General features: G+C 37.8%; 1 protein-coding gene and 1 long non-coding RNA gene across 2 annotated transcripts in view; one reads left to right on the top strand and one right to left on the bottom strand.

Annotated features, from left to right (window-relative positions):
• The window catches only part of LOC108701889 (IQ domain-containing protein K), a 92,555-nt gene that overhangs the window by 5,980 nt on the left and 74,150 nt on the right, over positions 1-12,425 (bottom strand). The window lies entirely within an intron of this gene.
• Positions 8,808-11,849, top strand: LOC121398318. Its single transcript, XR_005964242.1, has 2 exons — positions 8,808-9,251; positions 10,578-11,849. It is a non-coding gene; the product is annotated as an uncharacterized LOC121398318 (long non-coding RNA).

The raw sequence follows: 12,425 nt of genomic DNA, 5'->3' as shown, positions 1-12,425 counted from the left end.
AGACCAGTCCCTGGATCAACTTGTACTAAGAGCTATCTTCCATAACCCTGTATTTTTTCACCTGCTAAAAAGCCATCCAACCCCTTCTTGTAGAGAATTCCATAATTTCACAGCTCTCACTATATAAACTCCTTTCCTAATACTTAAAACCTTCTTTCTTCTAATCGGAATGGGTGCCTTTGTGTCAGCTGGAAGGACCTACTGGTAAATAAAGCATTAGAGAGATTATTATATGATCCCCTTTTATATTTATACATATTTATCATATCACCGCTTAAGCGCCTCTTCTCCAGGGTGAACATCCCCAATTTGGCCAGTCTTTCCTCAGAGCTAAGATTTTCCATACCTTTCACCAGCTTAGTTGCCCTTCTCTGTAGCCTCTCTAATACAATAATGTCCTGTTTGAGTGATGGAGACCAAAACTGTACGGCATATTCTAGATAGGGCCTTACAAGTGCTCTATACAGTGGAAGAATGAGCCCCTCCTCCTGTGAATCTACAAGGACCCTTATTTATTTATTTTAAATGCAAGTTGTTTGGGGTGCACTGTTCCATCATAAAAGCAGAAGATACAAGTCGACAGGCAGACTTTGTATTTGCTTTATAGTATCCGTCCATATGCCTGTCCATGGCAATTGGCATTGGCATGGGAAATTCTCATGAACTCAATAGCAAAATAAAGTGAAGGCGATAAAGCTAGATTTAATTAGTCAGGTTTTCAGCAGGTTGTGTGCTTAATGCCCCTCAGTGTAGCATTATCCCCTTCATCTAAAGTACAGCAAAATAAAGTCTTTTTTTTTTTGCTCATATAAAATATAGTTTTCATTGAATGAGTATCAAATCTCATTTTATTTAGCCAAACAAATTGCCACATCTTTCGCAGTGATAAAATTGCTTCTTCCCGAGAGCCATTTTACAGACTCCATTTATTCACACTCCTCACTTTAAGAAGTGTTGATCAAGCGAAGGTGTTAATGAACCAAGTTTCACAGAAAAATAAATAAATATTTAAAGTGAGTTCTTTAACTGCTGAGTGATAACAGAAGTATGAATAATAACTGTAGCTTTACATTTGACCCTAAAATTTCTAGTGTGGTCTCAATCCAACCCACAGATGCAGTCATAATCTATGGAACCTTCGGGTTGGATGCGTAATCTATGGAACCCTCAGTTGGAAATACCACAAATGGCCGTAACAAAACTAGAAGAATGCTGTGCGAATGCTTTTTGAAAACAATTTGACTTTTTAAATGGGTGGGAAAAAAGCAAAGGCATACCTACAGTCTGAGATATAGGATTACAAATGTCTTAACTATGACGTATGTGATTTATGTCTGATCTGCCAGTGGTTATATTTAAAGTAATCCAACATAATAAGCAGATGTACAATTCAACTTTGCATCAGTGTTTCGTCCGAAGAAAAAAATAATAGGTTTATAGTATTTTTTATTGTTACATATTCTCAGTCATTTGCAGCGATGATTCATCATCAGTCCCTGTGCAGCTTACAAATTAGAGTCTATATCATACAACCAGGGGCAATTAACCTGTCTGTATGTTTTGGAGTGTGGGAGAAAACCAAAACAAAATTATTTGGAGCAGGCACTCAAAAAGGCAATCTTCCACCAGGCAATATGTTCAAAGTGAAAAAGCAGTTTATTGTGTCCACAGCCTTTCACGTTTCGTGTTACAGAAACAATCATAGAAGTGTTTGTAACAGGAAACGCGTAAGGCTGTGTACACAATAAACTGCTTTTTCACTGATTCAAGTTTTTTCCATTCAAGTTTTTTATAAAATTAGATAACATTCGAGTTGTGAGTTCATTCGAGGTATAAAAACCCCACAAAGCTCTAAAATTCGACCTTAAATAACCCCTTAAATGTACACTGCTCTCCCCTGGCTAGAAAGCTTCAACCCTACTCCATAAACACAGCAGCTGTTTAGGCATGTAAAGCTAGTACGGCTGCATGAAATATTTTCCTACCAAGACCTCCAAGTCTTTAATGAGTAAACTGGTCACTATAAATAGATTTAGGCCATGGAGGTTTACCATTAAGTCAATAATCAGATGACAGATTTTTTTTCACTTTGTGATAGATAAGCTTTAACTCTTATCAGGAATATACCAAACCGAACATTTTTAATGTGTGTGTGTATTTACATACAGAAGGTTGAATGTAAGGTTTCCAGTGAATCGGATCTCCTCACTTTACTATTCAGAACTGTTAATATGGAGAATGGCCTTACCACCTGTGACTCCACATAGAAGCAGAAAAGTATACAATTACTGTTTATAAGGGATGCTTATTTCCCAGTTATACTTAACATATGTGGGCAGTAAATCATGACACTGCAGCTAACTGAATGCTCACAATATTCCTTATTTGCACAATTACATGTTTATGTATACACAGGGGCCTTCACAGTACCATGACTGAGACATTCTCCACAGTGGGAGAACATGTCAATGTGATTCAAAAGTATGTGTATTATGTTAAGGTCCTAATTCTATATTTATCAGCTCCCGATCCTGTATATATTTAATCAAATGATTTGTGCACATAAAAAACAATGTCCTCATTTTTTGACCTCTTGTATTGTGTCAGTGTCTATATGTAATTGGTACATTTGGGGGGTTATTTATTAAAATTTGAATGTTAAAATAGAAAAACATTCGATTTTTTCAAGATTTATTATACCCCGATGCAACAAAAAGCCCGAATCTGAAAATCCTCCATCTCAGACCTGTCGAGGTCTTGTATACGTAAGTCAATGTGAGAGACACCTATCTCAGTTTAAAATTTTCATAGTCTGCACTGGGTTTAGGCTGAAAATCATATTTTTGGGCAAAAACTGAAAAAAATCGTGAAAAAAGCCCAAAAAATTCAAGCAATTCGGGGGAAAAGCCAGAATTAATTAAATAAGAGGTTTTTTTTATAATAAATAAGCTAAATAAATAAGCTAAAATTGGACATGGGATTTTTGTTGTGTTTTTTTAAATAAAATAGACGATGAATTCGGATTTTAGTAAATAACCACCTTGATGTATACACACTTCTATGTCCTATGGCTGTACAATAACTGTAAATAATAATAGTTAGCAAACCGTTTAACCCTTTCCCTGCCAGCCGTTTTGTACTAGATGCGAACATCTACTGCCAAGCAGTTTTCAGACATTTTGTACTCTTTCACTTTAAGGGCCTTTCTTGGGGTGGTCTTTTAGTTTACCCAGTATAACAATATATTGTTTTTTTCAGGACAACCTGAACTTTCAAAATATGCAAGAATTTTGGTGTAATTCTACTTCTGTAAAAAAATATAGGCTTCTAAGTGTCTAATAAAATGAAAAAAATCACGTTTCACAAAGAACAATCACATATATCAGAAACATCATTTATTTTATGTACAAGAACACAGCTGATTTGGAAAGGTCTATGTCTCCTGAACGCGGCAATACCAAATATATATAGTTTTATGGAGATTTCTCACTTGTATAGGTCAAAATCTACAAGCAGTACACTACCAAATTTCCAAAGCAACACTCCCCAAACGGCATACTTCTGATTTCAAGGCCAAACATTCCACTAACAATAGGTTTACCCTAGAAAACTACCCATTATTAGAAAGAACAGATTCTGGTGAATCAAAAATGGGTAAATATATCTTTGTACTCCAAACTACAAAGTTGCAATTGTTTCCTAAAGTTATAATGTTTTATAGAAATTGGTGAATTTTTTGAAAAATGACTTCAAAGCTTCCACTCTACAGCATCATATCTCCCACACATCATTAGGTATCAATGTAGCACACCCCAAATATGAAAGCCTGGGGTTCACTGAACAGTGTGATGCCCAATATGTATAGGTGTACCTAAACATGTGGTGTATAGGGGCCCTAAAATGTAGACACCCCATTTGAGTTATCTGTTCTGTAATGCCAGATACTGCAAAATCAACACATTTACATAGATTGGGGGGGGCAAAGTTAGAAAAAAGTACGTTCAGCCCAGAAAACCATATATTTTCGGAAAGTACACATTCCCCTGAATCCAAATTGGGTATGCATGTCTTTCTACTCCAAAGCACCAAGCTGCAAAACTTTCCTAAGTTAGGCAATTTTAGGGACATTTTCAAAAATCACCTCAAAACATCCACCATGCAGCATCGTATTTCCCACATACTATTGAGTATCAAGATAAATCACCCCAAATATGAAAGCCTGGGGTCCCCTGAACAGTTTGATGCCCAATAGGTATAGGTGTACCCAAGCACGTGGCATATAGGGGCCCCAAAATGAAGACCCCATATGGTCTGTCATTTCAGGTACTGCAAAATCAACACATTTACATCGTTTTGGGGTGCGGCAAAGGTAGAAAAAAGTACGTTCACCCCAGAAAACCATATATTTTCGGAAAGTACACATTCTCACGAATCCAAATTTGGTATGCATGTCTTTCTACTCTAAAGCACCAAGCTGTAAAACAATCCTAAATTTGGCAATTTTGGTGACATTTCCAAAAATCACCTCAAAACTTCCACCCTGCGGCATTGTATGTCCCACATACTATTGAGTATCAAGATAAATCACCCCAAATATGAAAGCCTGGGGTCCTCTGAACAGTTTGATGCCCAATATGTATAGGTGTAGTAAAGCACGTGGCATATAGGGGCCCCAAAACGAAGACCCCCCATTTGGTCTGTCATTTCAGGTGCTGCAAAATTAACACATTTACATTGTTTTGGGGGGCGGCAAAGGTAGAAAAAAGTACGTTCACCCCAGAAAACCATATATTTCTGGAAAGTACACATTCCCCCGAATCCAAATTGGGTATGCATGTCTTTCTACTCCAAAGCACCAAGCTGCAAAACTTTCCTAAGTTTGGCAATTTTAGGGACATTTTCAAACATCCCCTCAAACCATCAACCCTGCCACATCGTATGTACCACATACGATTGAGTATCAAGATAGATCACCCCAAATATGAAAGCCTGGGGTCCGCTGAACAGTTTGATGCCCAATATGTATAGGTGTACCTAAGCACGTAACATATAAGGGCCCCAAAATGAAGACCCCATATGGTCTGTCATTTCAGGTGCTGCAAAATCAACACATTTACATCGTTTTGGGGTGGGCAAAGGTAGAAAAAAATACGTTCACCCCAGAAAACCATATATTTTCGGAAAGTACACATTCCCCCGAATCTAAATTGGGTATGCATGTCTTTCTACGCCAAAGAACCAAGCTGTAAAACAATCCTAAATTTGGCAATTTTGGTGACATTTCCAAAAATCACCTCAAAACTTCCAGCCTGCGGCATTGTATGTCCCACATACTATTGAGTATCAAGATAAATCACCCCAAATATGAAAGCCTGGGGTCCTCTGAACAGTTTGATGCCCAATATGTATAGGTGTAGTAAAGCACGTGGCATATAGGGGCCCCAAAACGAAGACCCCCCATATGGTCTGTCATTTCAGGTGCTGCAAAATCAACACATTTACATTGTTTTGGGGGGCGGCAAAGGTAGAAAAAATATGTTCACCCCAGAAAACCATATATTTTCGGAAAGTACACATTCCCCCGAATCCAAATTGGGTATGCATGTCTTTGTACTCCACAGTACCAAGCCGCAAACCAATCCTAAATTTGGTGATTTTGGTGACATTCCCAAAAATCAACTCAAATTTTCCAACCTGCAGCATCGTATTTCCCACATACTTTTAGGTATCAAGATAAATCACCCCAAATATGAAAGCCTAAGGTCGTCTGAACAGTTTGGTGTCCAATATGTATAGGTGTACCCAAGCATGTGGCATATAAGCGCCCCAAAATGAAGACCCCCCCAATATGGTCTGTCATTGCAGGTACTGCAAAATGAACACATTTACATAGTTTGGGGGGCGCAAAGGTAGAAAACATTATGTTCACCCCAGAAAACCATATATTTTCGGAAAGTACACATTCCCACGAATCCAAATTGGATATGCATGTCTTTCTACTCCAAAGCACCAAGCCAGAACCTTTCCGAAATTTGGCGATAAAGGCAGCTGTTTTTACATTTCTAAAAATATTGCAATTGCCCACATTTATCTCACCCAATTTCTTACATACAATTAGAAAACACCCTAGATATTGACACCAAGGGTTGACTGAACAGTTTGATGCCCAATATGCATAGATAAACCAAAGCAGTTGGCATGTGCGGACCCCAAATAACAACAGTGCATTTGACTTTTCTCCGCTGCCGATTCGCCTTCAGTGAACAAAGACCTATGACTGAGCATTGTGTGCCACAAGATCCTCCTAACAGCACAAAGAACCCACAAAACCATATATTTTTGGAAAGTAAACATTCTGACGAATCCAAAATAAGTAATTATGTCTTTCTATTCCAAACTACCATACTGCAAAGCTACGCTAAATGCAGCGGTTTTTATGACATTTCTGAAAATTGCCTAAAAATATTGCAATTGGCCGCATTTATCTCACCCAATTTCTTACATACAATTGTAAAATACCCTAAATATTGATGCCAAGGGTCTATGGAACAGTTTGATGCCCTGTATGCATAGATATATAAAAGCAGCTGGCATGTGCGGACCCCAAATAACAACAGTGCATTTGACTTTTCTCCGCTGCCGATTCGCCTTCAGTGAACAAAGACCTATGACTGAGCATTGTGTGCCACAAGACCCTCCTAACAGCACAAAGACCCCCCCAGAGCCATATATTTTTTCAAAGTACACATGCTGACGAATCAAAAATAGGTAATTATGTCTTTCTACTCCAAACTACCATACTGCAAAGCTACGCTAAAGGCAGCGGTTTTTATGACATTTCTGAAAATTGCCTAAAAATATTGCAATTGGCCGCATATATCTCACCCAATTTCTTACATACAATTGTAAAACGCCCTAAATATTGACGGCAAGGGTCTACGGAACAGTTTGATGCCCAATATGCATAGATATACCAAAGGAGCTGGCATGTGCAGACCCCAAATAAAAACAGTGCACATTCGTTTTTCCGCTGCCGATTCGCTTTCTGTGAACAAAGATCTGTGACTGAGCATTGTCTGCCACAAGACCCTCCTAACAGTACAAAGACCCCCCAGAGCCATATATTTTTGGAAAGTACACATGCTGACGAATCAAAAATAGGTAATTATGTCTTTCTACTCCAAACTACCATACTGCAAATCTACGCTAAAGGCAGCGGTTTTTATGACATTTCTGAAAATCGCCTAAAAATATTGCAATTGGCCGCATATATCTCACCCAATTTCTTACATAAAATTGTAAAACACCCTAAATATTGATGGCAAGGGTCTACCGAACAGTTTGATGCCCAATATGCATAGATATACCAAAGCAAATGGCATGGGCGGACCCCAAATAAAAATAGTGCATATGAATTTTCACGCTGGCCAACTCAGCCCCGACTGCATTATGTGCGGTAAGACCCCCAAACTGTAAAAAAAAACCAAAAAAAAAACCCAGAAACCCCATATATTTTTGGAAAGCACAAATTCTCACGGATCAAACAAAGTAAAATACATATTTCTATACCAAAACACCAAACACCAAAACTATACTAAAGATACATAAGCAAAACAGAAAATAATATTCAATAAAAAATCACAGAAAATGCAATAATGATAAAATTACAGCAAATAAATATAATTATACAGGTGTATAGGTGTGTATAGGTGTGTGTAGGTGTGTATATGTGCGAGTATATGTGTGGGTATATGGGTGTACAACAATAAGTGGGAGAAAGAAGTGAAAAATTGAAAAAGCAAAAAGAAAGACAAGTTTGATAAAAACAAATGTGAAATAAAGCAAATTTTGTACCTGGAAAGTCTCTCTTTCTCAAGCAACACTGGAGGACCGCAGCAGGAAGGCTCCCAGACAGATCAGCACCAGTAGAGAAGGGGGCAGTGCTGGTAGGCAGCCCCTAGAAGCAGCCACGTGTCTGATGTCGGCGCTGCTTCTGCTCATGTGTGGGGCGGTCGGTGGGGCGGTCGGTGGGGCGATCAGTGGCCAGCAGGCAACCCGGAGCTCGTTGCCTAGGGAGAGCCAAGTGATCTGCGGCTTGCGATGCTAGGGAAAAGCCGCAGATCACAGAAGATTTCCACATGCGGACATCGTACATGCGCACATCGCACAAGGTACGTGTCCATGTGGTCGGCCATCTTGGGGTCGGGTGGGGGGGTCGATCGGGGGGCCTAGCAGGGGATTGAGGAGCCTTTACCCATTGCCTAGGGGCTTGCCAAGTGATCTGCGGCTTTTTCGCTGCATTGCAAGCCGCAGATCACACAAGAATACCGGAAGTGCCAAACAACGTACTATGTACGTGTTTGGCAGTCTGAGCCTTGCCTGCCAGAACGTACGGCGTACGTTCTTGGCAGGCAAAGGGTTAAAAAATGAAAAGGGGTTGTTTACCTTTAAATTAACTTTTAGTATGATGTAGAGAGGGATATTCTGAGACAATTTGTAATTGGCTTTAATTTTTGATTATTTGTGTTTTTGGAGTTATTTAGCTTTTTATTCAGCAGCTCTGCAATTTTTAATTTCAGCAGTCTGGTTGCTAGGGTCCAAATTACTCTAGCAAACTCACTGATCTCAATAAGAGACTGGCATATGAATAGGAGGGACTGAATAGTAAAAAGTAGCAATAACAATACATTTGTAGCATTATAGAGCATTTGTTTTTTTAGATGGGGTCAGTGACCCCCATGAAGAAGAAACAAGTAATTAAAATACTAAAAATAAATTAACTATTAACAATAAATAATGAAGACTAATTGAGAAGTTGCTTAGAATTGGCCATTCTATAACATACTAAAAGTTAACTTAAATGTGAACAACCCCTTTAACTTGAGTGCTGCTTCTTTCAATTGTTAGGTTAGAGATACCATTTTTGCTGTAAGGCTGTATTATACCAGGGTGTTTTCATCTCCATTGTTTTCTCTGAGACGACTGCTGTGATTAAAACCCCACAAACCACCAGCCTATCCTTCCTGTATGATGGAAGTGTATTGTTTGAATTTTGGCAGGCTGCATCTACAAGGAAATTATTCTTTAAAACCCCTCCTAGGGCTACACTATACATTACAGTAGATCCAAGAGGGTCACAAAGCTCTTGTGTGTGTACTATGTGTCATGAACCCAAATACCCAGAGGTATATTTCATATTGGATAATTCTCTAAATAAAGCCAGAGACACCCTACCCGTACAACTGATGATGGTAAGTTGTTGCTCTTTGATGCCTTTGCATGCTTTACATGTGTTAGTTCTAAATCATTGTGAAAACTGGTTTTGCCAACTGTATGTGTAAAATGATAATATGTGACTAATAGATTTACCATGTCTGACTTTCTTTAAGCTTACAAGTACAGGTATGGGATCCGTTATCCAGAAATCCATTATCCAGAAACCTACAAAATATGGGAAGTTCAATAGACTCTATTTTATCCATTTTTTTATAATAATATAACAGTACCTTGTACTTGATACAAACTAAGATATAATTAATCCTTATTGGAAGACAACCCAGCCTATTGGGTTTATTTAATGTTTAAATTATTTTCTAGTTTACTAAGGTGGTTATTCACTAAAACTCAAATTTATCTCATATTTATAACCAAGCTTGACTAAACTCCCATCTATGATTTTATTTTATTTATTAATAAATAAACTGGAAAAGCTCAGGTCAAAAGAATAGACAGAATCGTATGAATTTTTCAGAATTGCATGATTATCACCTGAAAACCCCAAATTTTTCAGATTATCGAACAAAACCCAGTGCAGACCACAATATCTTCACATTTAAAAGGGACATCTGCCATTGACTTCTACATAACATTGGCAGGTTTAAGATGGTGGATTTTTGGATTCAGACTTTTTGCAGCTTCGGAGTATAATAAATTAGTATTAGTATAAACATTTTAGTTCTTTTTCCACTAAAAATTCTAGTCTTTGCAGAAAAACCTATATGTATGAAGATCCAAATTACAGAAAAATCCCTTATCCGGAAAACCCTAAATCCAGAGTATTCTGGATAACAAGTCCCATACCCATAGATACTTTTATTCTTTTTATGCCAGGTTATAAGTGCAGTACCATCTTTATTGACTTTGCCAGCTGTCATTTGTTTTATTTTGTTTTATTTTGTGAATGTAATTGAAAGCAATATTTGTTTATGCTTTTCTGTTCACTGTTTCTGTCTATTGAAACGTAGTAGAAGTCAGCTTTCCTCCAGGGCTTTTAATCAGCTGCTTTTGCTATTTGTTGTAAGATATAGAAACAGGATTGTAGAAAACTGCAAAAGGCATACTGCTTTTAACAGGAATTTACAATTAACTTTAAAACCATGAAAGAGTTGAATTAATGTATACTGGAAAGCTGATTAGAATGAAATTCTCTCCATTTTTGGGTGGAGGGTCCCTGTAAATACAATTCATTTTTAATCAATGTACTGTATGACCTTATTTGAAATGTTGAATGGATTTACCTATCAGCAGGTTTGTTAAACCATTAATTAGGTTGTGTTGCTTCCTGTTATGATCCACAGGATATCTTACAGTTCATCCTGAACCAGAAGGAAGGAGTTAAAAGTCAGGTGTGAACCCGAGCGTTAGGATTGGATGTTACAGAGCTGGGAGGCTGTGGCAAAAATGGTGGAATCCATGAAGATCGTATTAAGAAGCAGAAAGGAGAAAAGCTCTTGTTATCAGATTCTATTACAATCCCATATTGGGTTGTGTCGCTACAGCTGTAAATGATGGAGCATGTTTCCTACTAATGTGTCTTGTTAAGCACAAACATGTAACCTTTGATTTCAAGAAATAAGTCATTGTACACAAAGGACATTCTGTAAAGCCTTTAGAAAGCAAATGCCCAGATTTCACATCCGCTGAAAAAACGAAAGTCTAAAATTTCACAGTATGTTTAAGGATATGCAAAGAAAAGCACAAAGATTTTTACAGAAACAGTAAAGGGAAAGAAAAGAAAAAAATGGTTGAGTAGAAAATTTTCCTTTGATTAAGCGCTAATGTGGCCTTGATTTTGCACACAAGAAAATAACCAGTTTTTGGTCTTGCCAAGAGACAAATATTAGGCACAAACCCTAATTGCACAAATTTGTGTAAATTCTTTTTTACATATATACATTATTATATAATAATCTACACTATGAATATTTCACCATTTACAATACTGTTAGTTAACTTGTGCTGTTAAGGATTTAAAGGGACAGGCAAATAGCCTTGCTATGAGCAATAGTCTGACATAGGGTTGCCACCTGGCTGATATTTTACCGGCTGATCCCAATGTTATTAATAGGCAAAAAAGATAAATATATAGGAAGGCCGGTATTTTTTTCCAGAAAAGGTGGCAACCCTAGTCTGACAGGGCATTCACATTAGTGCCCGGCCGCAATGCTATCAGCACTAACACGGGCAGGCTGTCAGGGCAACACCCATAGCAGCAGTTGGTAGCGTCAAGAGATGTTGCTGCCTATTAGCACTCTTATTAACTTGGTTGCACTGTCACACTGGCATCCATTAAAACATTGATAGGAAGCAACACGGATGCAAGAGGAGCTTTGAGTAAGTGTTCCTTTTACTGTAGCTTTTACTGGGTGTGCATGTGCCTGTTTGTTACTACTGCTACTGTCATGCTGCCTTGATAGCACACCAGTGTTGGAGCCAACAGCATTCCCTGCAGACACTAACATGGGTGTGCTATAGATTATATAGGATAATATACGCCTATTAAAATTTAAAAGACTATTAGATTTCAACTAGGGGTATTGTAGCCTTAATAAAAGCTCTGGTCTGTTTTACAGTGGTTGTTGAACTGTTTTGTGGCTTCTAATAGCCTTATAATACACAAAAGCCATGAATATCTTGTCAATTATATCCTTATAATACACAAAAGTCATGAATATCTTGTAAATTACATCCTTATAAACGACTAGTGACTAGTGATGTAATCAGTTATAAACCGTGAGTTCTAATGTCATTTCTGTCACTTGACTCACTGAAACTTGTGTATTATATAGTGAATAAAGTACCCCCAGTTGCAAAATATAAGGATATTAGAAGTTACCTCAGAGTTCCATGACCTGTATAAAAACACTTGGCCTTCGGCCTCGTGTTTTTATGTGGCCATGAAACTCCTCGGTAACTTATAGTATTCTTATATTTTAGAAGAGGGGTACTTTATTCATTATATAATACACAAAAGCCATGAATATCTTGTAAATTATATCCTTATAAACGGTGAGTTCTGATGTCATTTCTGTCACATGACTCACTGAAACGTGTGTATTACAATAAATAAAGTACCCCCAGTTGCAAAATATGAGGATATTAGAAGTTACCTCGGAGTTCCATGACCTGTATAAAAACACTCGGCC

Source organism: Xenopus laevis, chromosome 9_10L (assembly GCF_017654675.1).
Source record: "Xenopus laevis strain J_2021 chromosome 9_10L, Xenopus_laevis_v10.1, whole genome shotgun sequence".
Classification (NCBI taxonomy): Eukaryota; Metazoa; Chordata; class Amphibia; order Anura; family Pipidae; genus Xenopus; species Xenopus laevis.
This window is presented reverse-complemented; position numbering and strand designations above follow the sequence as displayed.